The 15,046-nt window shown below is 38.6% G+C and overlaps 1 pseudogene; it reads left to right on the top strand.

The window, feature by feature from the left end:
* The first annotated feature begins 263 nt into the window (after window positions 1–263).
* On the top strand, window positions 264–2,630 carry LOC117714165 (olfactory receptor 52E8-like; annotated as a pseudogene).
* Window positions 2,631–15,046: the final 12,416 nt, after the last annotated feature.

Genomic DNA, 15,046 nt, shown 5'->3' with positions numbered 1-15,046 from the left:
CTACATTAGCTAATTCAAGGGTCTAATGTTTGTAGATTATTTTCAGGAAGCCACTCACTTTTGTTCCTTTTTGCTAAAAAAGATGTATCGTCATAATAAAAGACCTGGAATGTAGGATTGGAAGGAATATACCTCAGGTGAATTTGAACTGACAACAATTTTAAGAGACATCAGAAGTAATACAAAGCATTTCAGGAATAATTTGTGGAAAATCTGGTGATGCTGATCATAATGAGAAATGCAGCTCAAGAAACAAATGAACGATGAAGTACTTGTACTATAGCACAAGCCCGTGGGAGAAAAATTTGAGAAGCATAGTACCATTGATGTCATAAAATAGATTCAGGTTAAAGGGTAGAAGTATCCCTTTGGCAACAAATGTGAGGGAAATTTTATTTATTCTGGAACTATACTGTTTCTTGCCTTCCTTTTGAGTAGCAAATGTTATAGTCTTAAACTTCAAATCATCTCATGGGATCATTATTTTAACAATTGTTAAGTTCTCATGGTAATGATGATAAGAATAGCAATAACTCTCACTGTTTCTCACAAGAGACCCAAGTTTTATATGATATGAATTATTTTAAAAAGAAGTGAGCACATAATATTGACTTGAGGAATAGAAGATATAAATGAATGTCCACAGGTTACTGCTTAAAGTCTGAGTTAGTCCCTCAAAAAGTAATAATTTCATAACCAAGTTAAATTATGGGGCATTGAATATTGAGAAACCATGGCCTTATAAGTTATGTTGCTTGTACTAAAGATCATAACAAAGGCCTTTACCTATTGGTGACAAAATAAAAAGCAACACAAATCTAGAAAAAGCAAAAGAGTTAATATGGTCCTATAAAAAGTAAGAATTTCATACATGCATATATAATTTATTCTGTTCTTTTGTGGTAAGTGTTGGGAGATAACCTGATCAATGGATATAATGATAAGACTATTACGATGCTCATGCAGTATTAGGTTCTTCTATAGGGGCTATAACTTGACCAGCCATGGATTTTGGGCCCATTTAGTAGCACTAGGCAGGAGTTTCATTTTGTGGAGTGAGCATTATTATTACTATGATTCTCTGTTGTGTGTGTGTAAATGTCTGTGAATACAGTGCCCATGGAGACAAGAGGTTTGGGCACATCCCCCTGAAGCTGCAGTAATAGGTGATAGTGAGTTCCCTTATATGAGTGGTGAGAAACTAACTTAGGTCCTTGGAAAACCACTATGCATTACTCATCACTGAGCCAACTCTTCAGCTTCTAGAGCAGGCTTTAAATCAAATGAAAAAGGTTGGGGATTTAGCTCAGTGGTAGAGTGCTTGCCTAGCAAGTGCAAGGCCCTGGGTTCAGTCCTCAGCTCTGAAGAAAAAAAAAAAAAGAAGTAAATCAAATGAAAAAAATGTTTGGTTTCTTCCATACTATTTATGGTACTAATGTAAAAGTGGGTGTATCTTGCCAGGACAATTATTACTGGATGTCAAAGATGGTTGCTTATTTTTTTCTCTTGTAGCATACATTGCATCTCCCAGTTTTACGAAAATTATCCAAGAAGGATGAAACTTCCAGGTCAGTACTGGCTTCATTTCTTCATGTTATATAACTAAAATGTGTGATATCTTCAGCAATAGTATCTTATCATCATGTTCTAGACGGTAACCAAAAATAATGGCACTAGCCTGTGGACAACCACTTACCAGGCAACAGCTCATGGATTCACCCTTCATCCTTCCTGCTCTTGGGATTCCCAGGATTGGAAGAGTTGCAGTTCTGGCTTGGTTTGCCCTTTGGAACAGTCTATCTTATTGCTGTCCTAGGGAATGTCATTTTTCTCTTTGTGATCCATCTTGAGCACAGCCTTCACCAGCCTATGTTCTACTTATTGGCCATGTTGGCTCTAACTGACTTGGGCCTGTCTACAGCAACTGTTCCCAGAGCACTTGGCATATTTTGGTTTGGCTTCCATAAGATTGCTTTTAGGGACTGCATAGCTCAAATGTTTTTCATACATCTGTTTACAGGGATTGAAACATTCATGCTTGTAGCCATGGCCTTTGATCGATATATTGCTATCTGTAACCCTCTCCGTTATAACACAATCCTCACCAGCTTAGTGATCTGTATTATTGCGGGGGTTGGATTACTCATAAACTTTATTTTGGTTTTTCCACTTATATTTCTCATTCTAAGGCTCTCGTTTTGTGGACACAATATCATACCACATACGTATTGTGAGCATATGGGCATTGCTCGGCTGGCATGTGTCAGCATCAAGGTTAATGTATTATTTGGATTAATACTTATATCTATGATAGTTCTGGGTGTTATTTTGATTGATCTGTCCTATGTGAAAATTCTTCATGCTGTATTCAAACTCCCATCCTGGGAAGCCAGGCTCAAAGCTCTTAATACCTGTGGTTCCCATGTGTGTGTGTGATCTTGGCTTTCTACACTCCAGCCTTTTTCTCTTTCCTGACTCATCGATTTGGACACAATATTCCACGGTGTATCCACATCCTCTTTGCTAACTTGTATGTAATCATTCCACCTGCTCTTAATCCTCTTATTTATGGGGTGAGAACCAAACAGATTCGAGATCGTGTGGTGATATTTTTTTGTAAGGGAGTTTGACAGTGAATGTATGACTTGTATTCTTCCAGATTTTTCTTTGATAAAAAGGAGAATTTATGTGTAATCAAGTTTAAATAGAATAACTAGTTTACAAAATATTATGTTAAACAAACTTTGTTTCTGTATTCATGGGCAGTAAACAAGATAAATATTACAGCAAATATTTGTTCTAAGTCTGAATAAAATGATATTGATTTATAAATGGGTTTCTTTTCTATAATAGGTATTAGGATCTTGTTTCAAGGTTAGAGAAGCTACAATAGTATTTCACAACACTTTTATACAGAACCCATTGATTATGGAGGAGGGGTTTGATGATGTTGATGTCTATCATGGTTGCACTGGGGTTTGAGAAAACATTTTTTAAGATGTCAGTTCCAGAAGTCCCGATTAATGAAATCAATCATAATTCAAACTTCTTTCCTAGTGAAAAGGCCTTCCATCATTATATAATGATTGGAAAGATAATATTGAATAAAATATCACAGTATTACTTTATACTCTCTTCTCACTTTTGAAAATACAACTGTAGCAACTACATAGGGTCAAATATGGAGACAATTCTTACTTTGCATCCAAGCAGGAAGGAGTTCTCCCAGATGACAAAAAATATACAATGGAGAAATAAGGGTAAGTACTAAAGTACAAAGAAATAAAAAGAGGAAAGAAAAGAATAGCCCTAGGTATAATCATCAGGAAGCCTCTCATGCACAGAATGAATCTCATCTTTGTATTGAACCACCAAAATTGTACAAAGATATCTTTGTCTCAGATAAATGAGGACAAAAGGTTTACCAACATCTTTTAATTTCACTTGCTACACAACAAACACCATGTCTTCCAGAAGGTGTGTGTGTGTGTGTATGTGTGTATGTGTGTGTGTTTAATCCAATTAGATGAAGAACCTATAAATAAACACGATTTTAGAGCTCCTTCTAAGCATGGAGGAATTCTTCTAGATGTCAAGTATGTTTAGTCCACATACATTCTAGAAATACACAGTAATTCACCGAACTGCACAGTGGTCACAAAACCACTAAGCCTTGGTGAGAGACAACTGGCCAAACTCTTCAGTTATCCTCTTACTTTCATAGTACCTGCTCAAATGCTGATCACTTACAAATATTTAAATTTTGCTTTTTACAGTATACTAAGAAAATGAAAAACCACAAATTTGATACTGTAATAAAACTCTTGCAACTCATATCAGGCAATGTACTAGAATCTCAACTGTATAAAACCTTTCTTAAGTGAGCAATAGAAAGAGTTTGAACATTTATCCAAAACTTTATCCAAAATTTTTATCCAAAAAATTTTATCCAAAGTTTAAACATTTATCCAAACTTCAAATAGATATTTCATAAACAGATTAATGACAAACATTTAAAAACTCACCAGGAAATATAAAATTAGGTTATAATTAAATGACATCACACACATAAAGGAGCTTTTCCTTTATGAAGCTCTTGTTGTAGTAGTTAGCCTATTATAAGTGTTTTCTTTCTTTGTTTAGTTCTATTTGTACCCTGGATATCAATCGATTAAAATTATAGAAGCAGAATCAAGACCTACATGAGACTGAAACACAGCTCTCAGTCTTAGTCTGGATCCTACCTCTTCATCATGAATGTGGTTGACCCATTTTCTTAATTGGATCATTTGTTATCTTGATTCTTTATGCATTTTGTTTCCTGTGTACTCTACATTAATCCTCTGTAAAATGGATAGCTGTCAAAAATTCCTATCCTATGGGCTTCCTCTTTACTTGACTAATTGTTTCCTTTCTGTACAAAAGCTTTTGAATTATTTGAAGTCCATGTTTGTCAATTGTTGGCTTTAACTCATGATCAAACAGTTTATTCAGAAAGTTCATTCTTGCACATATTAGCTTTTTATATTTTCTCTTAGAAATTTCAGCCATTTGTATTTTACATTGAGATCTTTGATCCATTTGGAGTGAATTTTATGCAGGATGATAAATATGAATCTAATTGTAGTTTTTACACCATGATATTCCCAGAAAAAATTGTTGAAGACAGTATCTTTTTTCTTTTTCTTTTTTTTTATTAGATCTTTCATTTACACTTCAGATACCATCCCGTTTCCCCATTCCCCCCCCTTAGAAAACCCCTATCCCATGCCCCCTTTTCCTTTTTGCATTTATACATTTTTTTAAGAAATGTTAATCATAGGCTTTATAAGTTTGGTATTGTTCAATCAGAGGTGTAACCCACTACCCAACCTAGATATATCAACTATCTTTGACTGGTGGAGATACATGAACTTCTGCTTCCCTGTCTCCCCCCTCTATCTCTCTTTCATCACCTAGCTTCTCCTCTCCTTCTTCTTCTCCTCTTCTTACTCCTTTTCTTCCTCTCAGTACTCCTCCCACCTTAGCTCCTCCTACACATCACCCTTCCTGTTAAAATGAAACTTTTCTCTCAAAATACAATTAGAGCATAATTATGCCTATTTGTACCAGTGAGGTACAAGATAGTCCTAATACCCAGTCCATCCTTTTGTTGACTAACCAGCACCTCTGTCATCTATCCTAACTAAAACACTTAGTTCTGAACCTGGCTTTTTCCTTGGCTTTAGGATGAATGTCAGCTGATGACCATACACTCAGATCTTTTCTCTCAAAGTAAATAGCTATAAGTTTTCAACCCCATCAGAAATCCAGAATGACTGAGTTGACTATAATTGTGGGAAGCACAAAGCATAGCTTCTAAAACTTAGCCAATTTATAGAGACCTCTGAACACCTGGACACTCGCTCTACTTCAAAACGTTGGAGCATCTGTTCTTCTGCCTTCTGGCCCAGGATCATCTGACAGACCTTAGTGCTGCAGAATTATTAAGGGCTGATTACTCTGTCTAGGCAGATATAATCAGTCGACTATTCTGCAAGTGTGTCCTTTTCTGGACAGTAATTTGTCTGTAGAAGGAAAGTGGCAATTCTTGCCTAGTGGCTGTCTCACCACAACTGGAGTAACTCCAAAGATGCTCAATTTCTTCTTAGAATCCATGACAGGAAGCTGTCAGGAGCAGACAGGTCTCTAATCAAAATGAACATTAATACTGAAATGTTTGTCATGTCAATTCTAAGAATTTCTGATGTTTTGAAAACCAGCTATCCATGTAAGGTAATCTGGACTGTTGCCTATTAACTCCACTCAGCTATTTCTAAATAAAACATAGAGAACACCCTTATAATAAACTCCAAGTCATGAATTTGCTATAGTCCCTTAACTCACAGGCTGACCATCTCAAATCAGTTAAAAAAGTTAAAGAAGGACTGGGTCTAAGCTTTGTATTCCTAAGTGTGTTATACTGGTACAATGCCTATGAGAGTAACAATGTTCATCTCACTCTTATATCATTAAGAAGCTCATGCCAATGAAAACCTTAAAATTTGTAAACAAAGTAAATTGGTGCCATTTAAGAATTTATATCTTCATCTTGATATTAATTATACAGATTTCTACTAATAGGTTAAGGCTATGCAATAAACCCTAGCTAATCCTCTCTATTCCGACAAAACCACTACTTTTCCCTAGGGAGACAGCCCAACATTTACCACCTTAGTCCCCATGCCCAGGGAATAGGGGCGCTGACTCATCATTAGCTTCTTCAAGCTGATTATGGGCGTTGAGATATTAGAAGAGGAGTGGGGGGGAGAGCAAGTTGACAATCCTCTGATGCTGTGTCTTCGCTGCCTCCAGATGGAATTCACGGACCTCAGAGGTTTGAGCAGGTCTGCCCAGCTTGCTTGTTGAGTAGATACACCAAGGCTGATCATTCTGCAATATACAATTCTCAAAACAAATTTTAGTATCAAGATAGTTTTTTTTTTTTTTCTAAAGAGGGCTGACATTTTATTAAGAATGTTGGTTCTAACCACTTTTCTATTTTTCCCCTCTTTTATTGGATATAATATTTACATTTCAAATTTTATCCCCTTACCATATTTCCCCCACCACCCAGGAACCCCTTATCCCATCCTCCCTCCTCCTGCCTCTATGAAGGTGTTTACCCACCTACCCCCAGCCTCCCTCCCCACCCTCAGATTCCCCCCCCCCCCCAGTGCTCAGCCTTCAGGGTACCAATGATCTTGTCTCTCACCTATGCCCAACAGGGCCATCCTCCCCTACATATACAGCTGGAGTCATGTGTCTCTCCCTATGTGCTCCTGGGCTGGTGGTTTAGACCCTGGGGAGCTCTGGCTGGTTGGTATTCTTGCTCTCCTCACAGGGCCACCAGCCCTTATGGTTCACGGTTCCTTCAATTTACTCTCTAACTCCTCCATTGGGACCTTTGATCAGATTAATGGATAGCTGTGGGTATCTGTCTCTGGGTATGTCCGACTCTGAGAGACCTCTAAGGAGACAGCCTTATCAGGCTGCTGTCAGCTTTCCCATCCTGACATCCCTATCAGCGTCTATTTTTGGTGACTGCCTATGGAATGAATACCCAGACACAATGGTCTCCCTACAACCCCCCTTCAGATTCTGACCCACACTTTGTCTCCATATTTGCTCCCTTGGTTATTTAGTTACTCCTTCTAAGAAAGACCTAGGCATCCTCACTTGTTCTTTCTTCTTCATGAGCTTCGTGTCGTCTGGTAGTTGAATCTTTGTTGTTTCAAACTTTTGGGCTAATCTCTGCTTATCAGTGAGTAAATACCATGTGTGTTCTTTTGTGATTGGGTTACCTCACTCAGGATGATATTTTCTAGATCCATCCATTTACCTAAGAATTTCTCGAATTCATTATTTTTAATAGCTGAATAATATTCCATTGTGTAAATGTACCACATTTTTTGTATCCATTCCTCTGTTGAAGGGCATCTGGGTTCTTTCCAGCTTCTGGCTATTATAAATAGGGCTGCTATGAACATAGTGGAGCATATGTCTTTGTTATTTGTTGAGGCATTTTCTGGGTATATACCCAGAAGTGGTATAGCTGGGTCCTCAGGTAGTGCTATGTCCAATTTTCTGAGGAACCGCCAGACTGACTTCCAAAGTGGTTGTACCAGCTTGCAACCCCACCAACAATGCAGGAGTGTTCCTCTTTCTTCACATCCTCGCCAGCATCTACTATCACCTGAGTTTTTGATCTTAGCCATTCTGACTGGTGTGAGGTGGTATCTCAGTGTTGTTTTGATTTGCATTTCCCTGATGACTAAGGATGTTGAGCATTTCTTAAGGTGCTTCTCGGCCATTTGAGTTTCCTCAGTTGAGAATTCTTTGTTTAGCTCTGTACCCCATTTTTTAATGGGGTTATTTTGTTGTTTGGCGTCTAATTTCTTGAGTTCTTTGTAAATATTAGATATTAGCCCCCTATCAGATGTAGGATTGGTAATGATCTTTTCCCAATCTGTTGGTTGCCGTTTTGTCTTGTTGACAGTGTCCTTTGCCTTACAGAAGCTTTGCAATTTGATGAGGTCCCATTTGTCGATTCTTGATCTTAGAGCATAAGCCATTGGTGTTCTGTTCAGGAAATTTTCCCCTGTGCCTAGGTATTCGAGGGTCTTCCCCAACTTCTCTTCTAATATTTTCAGTGTACCTGGCTTTATGTGAAGGTCCTTTATCCACTTGGAGTTGAGCTTTGTGCAAGGAGATAAGAATGGATTAATTTGCATTCTTCTACATGTTGACCTCCAGTTGAGCCAGCACCACTTGTTGAAAATGCTGTCCTTTTTCCACTGGATGAATTTAGCTCCCTTGTCAAATATCAAGTGACCATAGGTATGCGGGTTCATTTCTGGGTCTTCAGTTCTGTTCCATTGATCGTCCTTTCTGTCTCTGTACCAATACCAAGCAGTTTTTATCACTACTGCTCTGTAGTACAGTTTGAGGTCCGGAATGGTGATTCCCCCAGAGGTTCTTTTATTGTTGAGAATAGTTCTCGCTATCCTAGGTTTTTTGTTATTCCAAATGAATTTGTAAATTGCTCTTTCTATCTCTATGAAGAATTGATTTGGAATTTTGATGGGTATTGCATTGAATCTGTAGATTGCTTTTGGCAGGATAGCCATTTTTACTAAATTAATCCTGCCAATCCAGGAGCATGGGAGATCTTTCCATCTTCTGAGATCTTCTTCAATTTCTTTCTTGAGAGACTTGAAGTTCTTGTCATACAGATCTTTCACTTGCTTTGTTAGATTCACTCCAAGATAATTTATTTTATTCGTGGCTATTGTGAAGGGTGTCATTTCCCTGATTTCTTTCTCTGCCTGTTTATCCTTTGAGTAGAGGAAGGCTACTGATTTGTTTGAGTTGATTTTATATCCAGCCACATTGCTAAAGTTGTTTATCAGGTTTAGGAGTTCTCTGGTGGAAGTTTTAGGTTCACTTAAGTATACTATCATATCATCTGCAAATAGTGAAATTTTGACTTCTTCCTTTCCTATCTGTATCCCTTTGACTTCCTTTTGTTGTCTAATTGCTCTAGCTAAGACTTCCAGTACTATATTGAATAGGTAAGGTGAGAGTGGGCAGCCTTGCCTAGTCCCTGATCTTAGTGGGATTGCTTCAAGTTTCTCTTCATTTAGTTTGATGTTGGCTACTGGCTTGCTGTATATTGCTTTTACTATGTTTAGATATGGGCCTTGTATTCCTGATCTTTCCAAGACTTTTAACATGAAGGGATGTTGAATTTTGTCAAATGCTTTCTCAGCATCTAGTGATATGACCATGTGGTTTTTCTCTTTGAGTTTATTTATGTAGTGGATTACATTGATGGATTTCCGAATATTGAACCATCCCTGCATTCCTGGGATAAAGCCTACTTGATCTTGATGGATACTTGTTTTGATGTGTTGTTGGATTCGGTTTGCGAGAATTTTATTGAGTATTTTTGCATCAATATTCATAAGAGAGATTGGTCTGTAGTTCTCTTTCTTTGTTGGGTCTTTCTGTGGTTTAGATATGAGTGTAATGGTAGCTTCATAGAATGAATTGGGTAGTGTTCCTTCTGTTTCTATTCGATGGAATAACTTGAAGAGGATTGGTATTAGGTCTTCCTTGAAGGTCTGAAAGAATTCTGCACTGAAACCATCTGGCCCTGGACATTTTTTGGTGGGAAGATTTTTAATGACTGTGTCTATTTCTTTAGGCGTTATGGGACTGTTTAGGTGGTTTATCTGCTCCTCGTTTAACTTTGGTACCTGGTATCTATCTAGAAAATTGTCCATTTCCTCCAGATTTTCCAATTTTGTTGAGTATAGGCCTTTGTAGTAGGATCTGATAATTTTTTTAATTTCCTCTGTTTCTGTTGTTATGTCTCCCTTTTCAGTTCTGATTTTATTAATTTGAATGCTGTCTCTGCGCCCTTTGGTTAGTCTGGCTAAGGGTTTGTCTATCTTGTTGATTTTCTCAAAGAACCAGCTCCTGGTTTTGTTGATATTTTGTATAGTTCTTTTTGTTTCGACTTGGTTGATTTCAGCCCTGAGTTTGACTATTTCCTGCCGTCTACTCCTCTTGGGTATACTAGCTTCTTTTTGTTCTAATGCTTTCAGGTTTGCTGTCAAGTTGTTGATGTATGCTCTTTCCACTTTCTTTTTGTGAGCACTTAGAGCTATGATTTTTCCTCTTAGTACTGCTTTCAATGAGTCCCACATGTTTTGATATGATGTGTCCTCATTTTCATTTAAATCTAAAAAGTCTTTAATTTCTTTCTTAATTTCTTCCTTGACCAAGTTATCATTGAGTAGAGCATTGTTCAGTTGCCAAATGTATGTCGGTTTTCTGATGTTTTTGTCCATGTCAAAGACAAGTCTTAATCCATGGTGGTCTGATAAGGTGCTGGGGATTATTTCAATCTTTTTGTATCTGTTGAGGCCTGTTTTGTGACCAATTATATGGTCTATTTTCGAGAAGGTACCATGAGGTGCTGAGAAGAAGGTGTATTCTTTTGTTTTAGGATGAAATGTTCTATAGATGTCAGTTAAGTCCAATTGGTTCATAACTTCTGTTAGTTTCATTGTGTCTCGATTTAGTTTCTGTTTCCATGATCTGTCCATAGCTGAGAGTGGGGTGTTGAAATCTCCCACTATTATTGTGTAGGGTGCAATGTATGCTTTAAGTTTTAGTAAAGTGTCTTTTATGTATGTGGGTGCCCTTACATTTGGGGCATAGATGTTGAGAATTGCAAGTTCCTCTTGGTACATTTTTCCTTTCATGAATATGAAGTGTCCTTCTTTATCTTTTTTGATTACTTCTGGTTGAAAACTGATTTTATTTGATATTAGAATCGCTACTCCAGCTTGTTTCTTGGGACCATTTGCTTGGTAGATTGTTTTCCAACCTTTTACTCTGAGGTAGTGTCTGTCCTTTCCACAGAGGTGCGTTTCCTGAATGCAGCAAAATGTTGGGTCCTGTTTACGTATCCAGTCTGATAGTCTATGTCTTTTTACTGGAGAATTGAGTCCATTGATATTAAGAGATATTAAGGAAAAATGAGTGTTGTTTCCTTTTATTTTTGTTATTGGCAGTGGAGATATGTTTGTGTAGCTACCTTCTTTTACGGTTTTTGGAGGATTACTTTCCTGCTTTTTCCAGGTTGTAGTTTCCCTCCTTGTGATGGAGTTTTCCACTAATTATCCTTTGAAGTGCTGGGTTTGTGTTGAGATACTGTGTAAATTTGGATTTGTCACGGAATATTTTGGTTTCTCCATCAATAATGATTGACAGTTTTGCTGGGTATAGTAGTCTGGGCTGACATTTATGTTCTTTTAGGGTCTGTATGATATCAGTCCAGGATATTCTGGCTTTTATGGTCTCTGGTGAGAAGTCTGGTGTAATTCTTATAGGTCTGCCTTTATATGTTACTTTGCCTTTTTCCCTTACTGCTTTTAGTATTTTTTCTTTGTTTTGTACATTTGATGTTTTGACTATTATGTGGCGGGAAGTATTTCTTTTCTGGTCTAAACTATTTGGAGTTTATAGGCTTCTTGTATATTTATGGACATCTCTTTCTTTAGGTTAGGGAAGTTTTCCTCTATAATTTTGTTGAGAATATTTACTGGTCCTTTAAGTTGGGAGTCTTCCCCCTCATCTATTCCTATTATCCTTAGGTTTGGCCTTCTCATTGTGTCTTGGATTTCTTGTATATTTTGGGTTAGTAGCTTTTTGTATTTTGCATTTTCTTTGACAGTTGTGTCAATGTTTTCCATGGTATCTTCTGCACATGAGATTCTCTCTTCCATCTCTTGTATTCTGTTGGTAATACTTGTATCTATGACTCCTGATCGTTTTTTTAAGTTTTCTATCTCCAGGGTGTTCTCCCTTTGTGATTTCTTTATTGTTTCTACTTCCGTTTTTAGATCCTGCATGGTTTTGTTTAATTCCTTCTCCCGTTTGGTTGCATTTTCTTGTAATTCCTTAAGGGATTTTTGTGTTTCCTCTCTAAGGGTTTCTATCTGTTCTTTGAGAGTGTTATTTATGTCTTTCTTAAAGTCCTCTATCATCATCATGAGAAGTGATTTTAATTCTGAATCCTGCTTTTCTGGTGTGATGGAGTGTTCAGGGCTTGCTATGATGGGGGAACTGGGTTCTGATGATGCCATGTAACTTTGGTTTCTGTTGCTTACGTTCTTGCGCCTGCCTTTTGCCATCTGGTTAATTCTAGTGCTACCTGTGCTTCTGTCTCTGATTGAAGCCTGCATTTCCAGTTGTCTCGCTTTTGTTTGGTCTTCTAGGAGTCCAGATGTCTTTGTGATTTTTTTCCAGCTGCCCTGATTACAGTGGTATCTCTAGGATGCCTCAGGATATGGTGCCTCTAAGGTAGCAGTCCAGCTAGATGTCTGCTGTTCTGGGTGCAGTGTCTCCTCTTGGATATCTCAGGGTATGTTGTCTGACACTCTGAGTTCAGTTGTTCCTCTGTGGCTCTGGGTTGAGCGGACCTTCCAGTATGTCTCAGGTGGAATCTGGGGTCCACACAACTGCAGACCTGGTAGAGGTCTGGTCTGGGACTCAGACCCTGCAGGCCTCAGACCGGAGGGGGGGCGAGCAGCAGAAGGAGCGTGCTAGCGCTGGCTATGGGTTCTATGGATCCCCCAGAATGTGTCTGGGGGACTCCTGGGTGCACTCACCCGCAGGCCTCAGACTGCAGGAGGGGCGAGCTGCGGAAGGGGTGTGCTAGCGCTGGCTATGGGTTCTATGGATCCCCCAGAATGTGTCTGGGGGGCTCCTGGGTGCACTTACCCGCAGGCCTCAGACTGCAGGAGGGGCGAGCGGCGGAAGGGGTGTGCTAGCACTGGCTATGGGTTCTATGGATCCCCCAGAATGTGTCTGGGGGGCTCCTAGGTGCACTCACTCGCAGGCCTCAGACTGCAGGAGGGGCGAGCGGCGGAAGGGGCGTGCTAGCGCTGGCTATGGGTTCTATGGATCCCCCAGTATCTTTTTTCTAGTGTGCAGTTTGACATCTTAGTCAAATGGCTGTATTTACATGACTGATGTTTGAGTCTTCTATTTGTTCTAATGATTGACATAACTGGGGTGTGTGTGTGTGTGTGTGTGTGTGTGTGTGTGTGTGTGTGTGATGCTCTTTTTATTACTATTGGCTCAGTAACATATCCTGAAATGTAGAATGGCAATCACTCCAGCACTGGATTTTTTGTTCTTTGTTTCTTTGGCTATCAAGGGTCTTCTGTGTTTCCATAAGAGTTATAGGATGTTTGGCTTTCTATTTCTGTGAAGAATGTTGTGGGAATTGCTAAATCTATAGATCACCTTTAATAGGATTGCTACAGGCCTGTGACAAGGACAAGCCTCAGCTTGGAGAGGAGCTTTATAGAAGTGGTGTTTGGAGGGGGGGTAGGGGGGTGGGAGGGAAGATCAACTCAAAGTCATAGTCTGTGTTCTGCTAGGGACAGTTTTTTTGAACATCACTCAACAGCTCAGCTCTCCCAGACTAAAGTCCAGTCTTTTATTTATATAACAATTCAATCAGCCACCCAAGGTTCCCTCTTGATTATCCCACCAATCAGCATTTTTGAGCTTAACCCCTTGACTCCTAAGAAAAAAATAACAGCAAACACATTTTTTTTTTAACATTGTAAATGAATTCAGAAATCTTCCTGCCTTTGTAAGAACAGACAATAAACTAGCTGGGAGGATCCAGTTCTGAGATCAACCCTCTCACCATGCCTGGGCCTAAATTCTCTCTGTCTCAGGCTGACCCTGAACTCAAGAATCTATCTGCCTGTGTATTTGGCTGCCTTTGTATTTTTCTGACAGGCTGTCTTATAGTGCAGCTGCCTCTGTTCATGTAGGTTCGTGAAGCACCTCATAAAATTCATATTGCATCTGTATATTATGCATACTTGAAGAATCCTGTTTATATATTTTTGAACTCATGTTTTCAGAGTTCTTTCCCACAGTCTTAAAAACTGTCCTGAGCATCTCAGTGTTTACCATTTTGCTAAGGGCATAGACACACCTTTGCCTCCCAGACTCATGCTGTCTCTAATTATCCTTGGCAGAGAGGACATACACCAATAACCTTGGCAGGGAGAATATTTCTCCAAGGAGGAACATGAAGTTTTACACACACACACACACACACACACACACACACACACACACACAGAGAGAGAGAGAGAGAGAGAGAGAGAGAGAGAGAGAGAGAGAGAGAGAGACAGACAGACAGACAGACAGACGCTTGTCATGCTGTTCCTTTCATGACCATTCAGGACACCACAAGCCTAAAAAAAACTCAAGAGAAGAAATAAAAATAGCTAATAAATACATTTTAAAGTGTTCTACAACCTTAGCAGTTAGCAAAAGTCAAATTAAAACTACTTTGGGATTTCATCTTACTCAGGTCATTATGGCCACAGTTTAAACAACAATTAAATAGACAACAAATGATGATGACAGTGCAGAGAAAGGGAACTCTTATTTGGTTTTGGTGACATTGTAAATTGATCCATTCACTACAGCATGGAGAATTCTTAAAGGAGCTAAAAGTAGATCTACCATGTAACTTAGCTATATCAGTTCTTGCAATAAGCCCTAAGACTCCATTACCCCTTGTAACTCCTTCACGATTGCCCCCACTTCCTGTCAAATTCATTATTTCTTTTTCCTTAAGTATAATTGTCTCACACAAATGTACATATATATTTATATCACATATTGGATTTATTTAGTTTTGTTCATTGTATGTATGCTTATGGCTGACCACTTGAGATTGGATAATTGATCGGGGAGCTTGGACCTAGAGAAAAATGATTCTTCCTTTGTCTCTGTAGCTACATCTTTCATTAGCTCTTCATTTGTCATCAAATAACAGTTGAGTAGGACTGCTGTACAGAAATAAAGGGTGCATACACAACAACCCAAATTACCTCCAGATTATCAGGGATAAATTATCTAGAATTGCTTTTTAAAACAATAACAGCAATATAAG

The sequence above is a fragment of the Arvicanthis niloticus genome, chromosome 1 (assembly GCF_011762505.2).
Source record: "Arvicanthis niloticus isolate mArvNil1 chromosome 1, mArvNil1.pat.X, whole genome shotgun sequence".
In the NCBI taxonomy this organism is placed as follows: Eukaryota; Metazoa; Chordata; class Mammalia; order Rodentia; family Muridae; genus Arvicanthis; species Arvicanthis niloticus.
The sequence above is the reverse complement of the archived record's forward strand: the minus strand, read 5'-3'. Positions and strand labels throughout refer to the sequence as shown.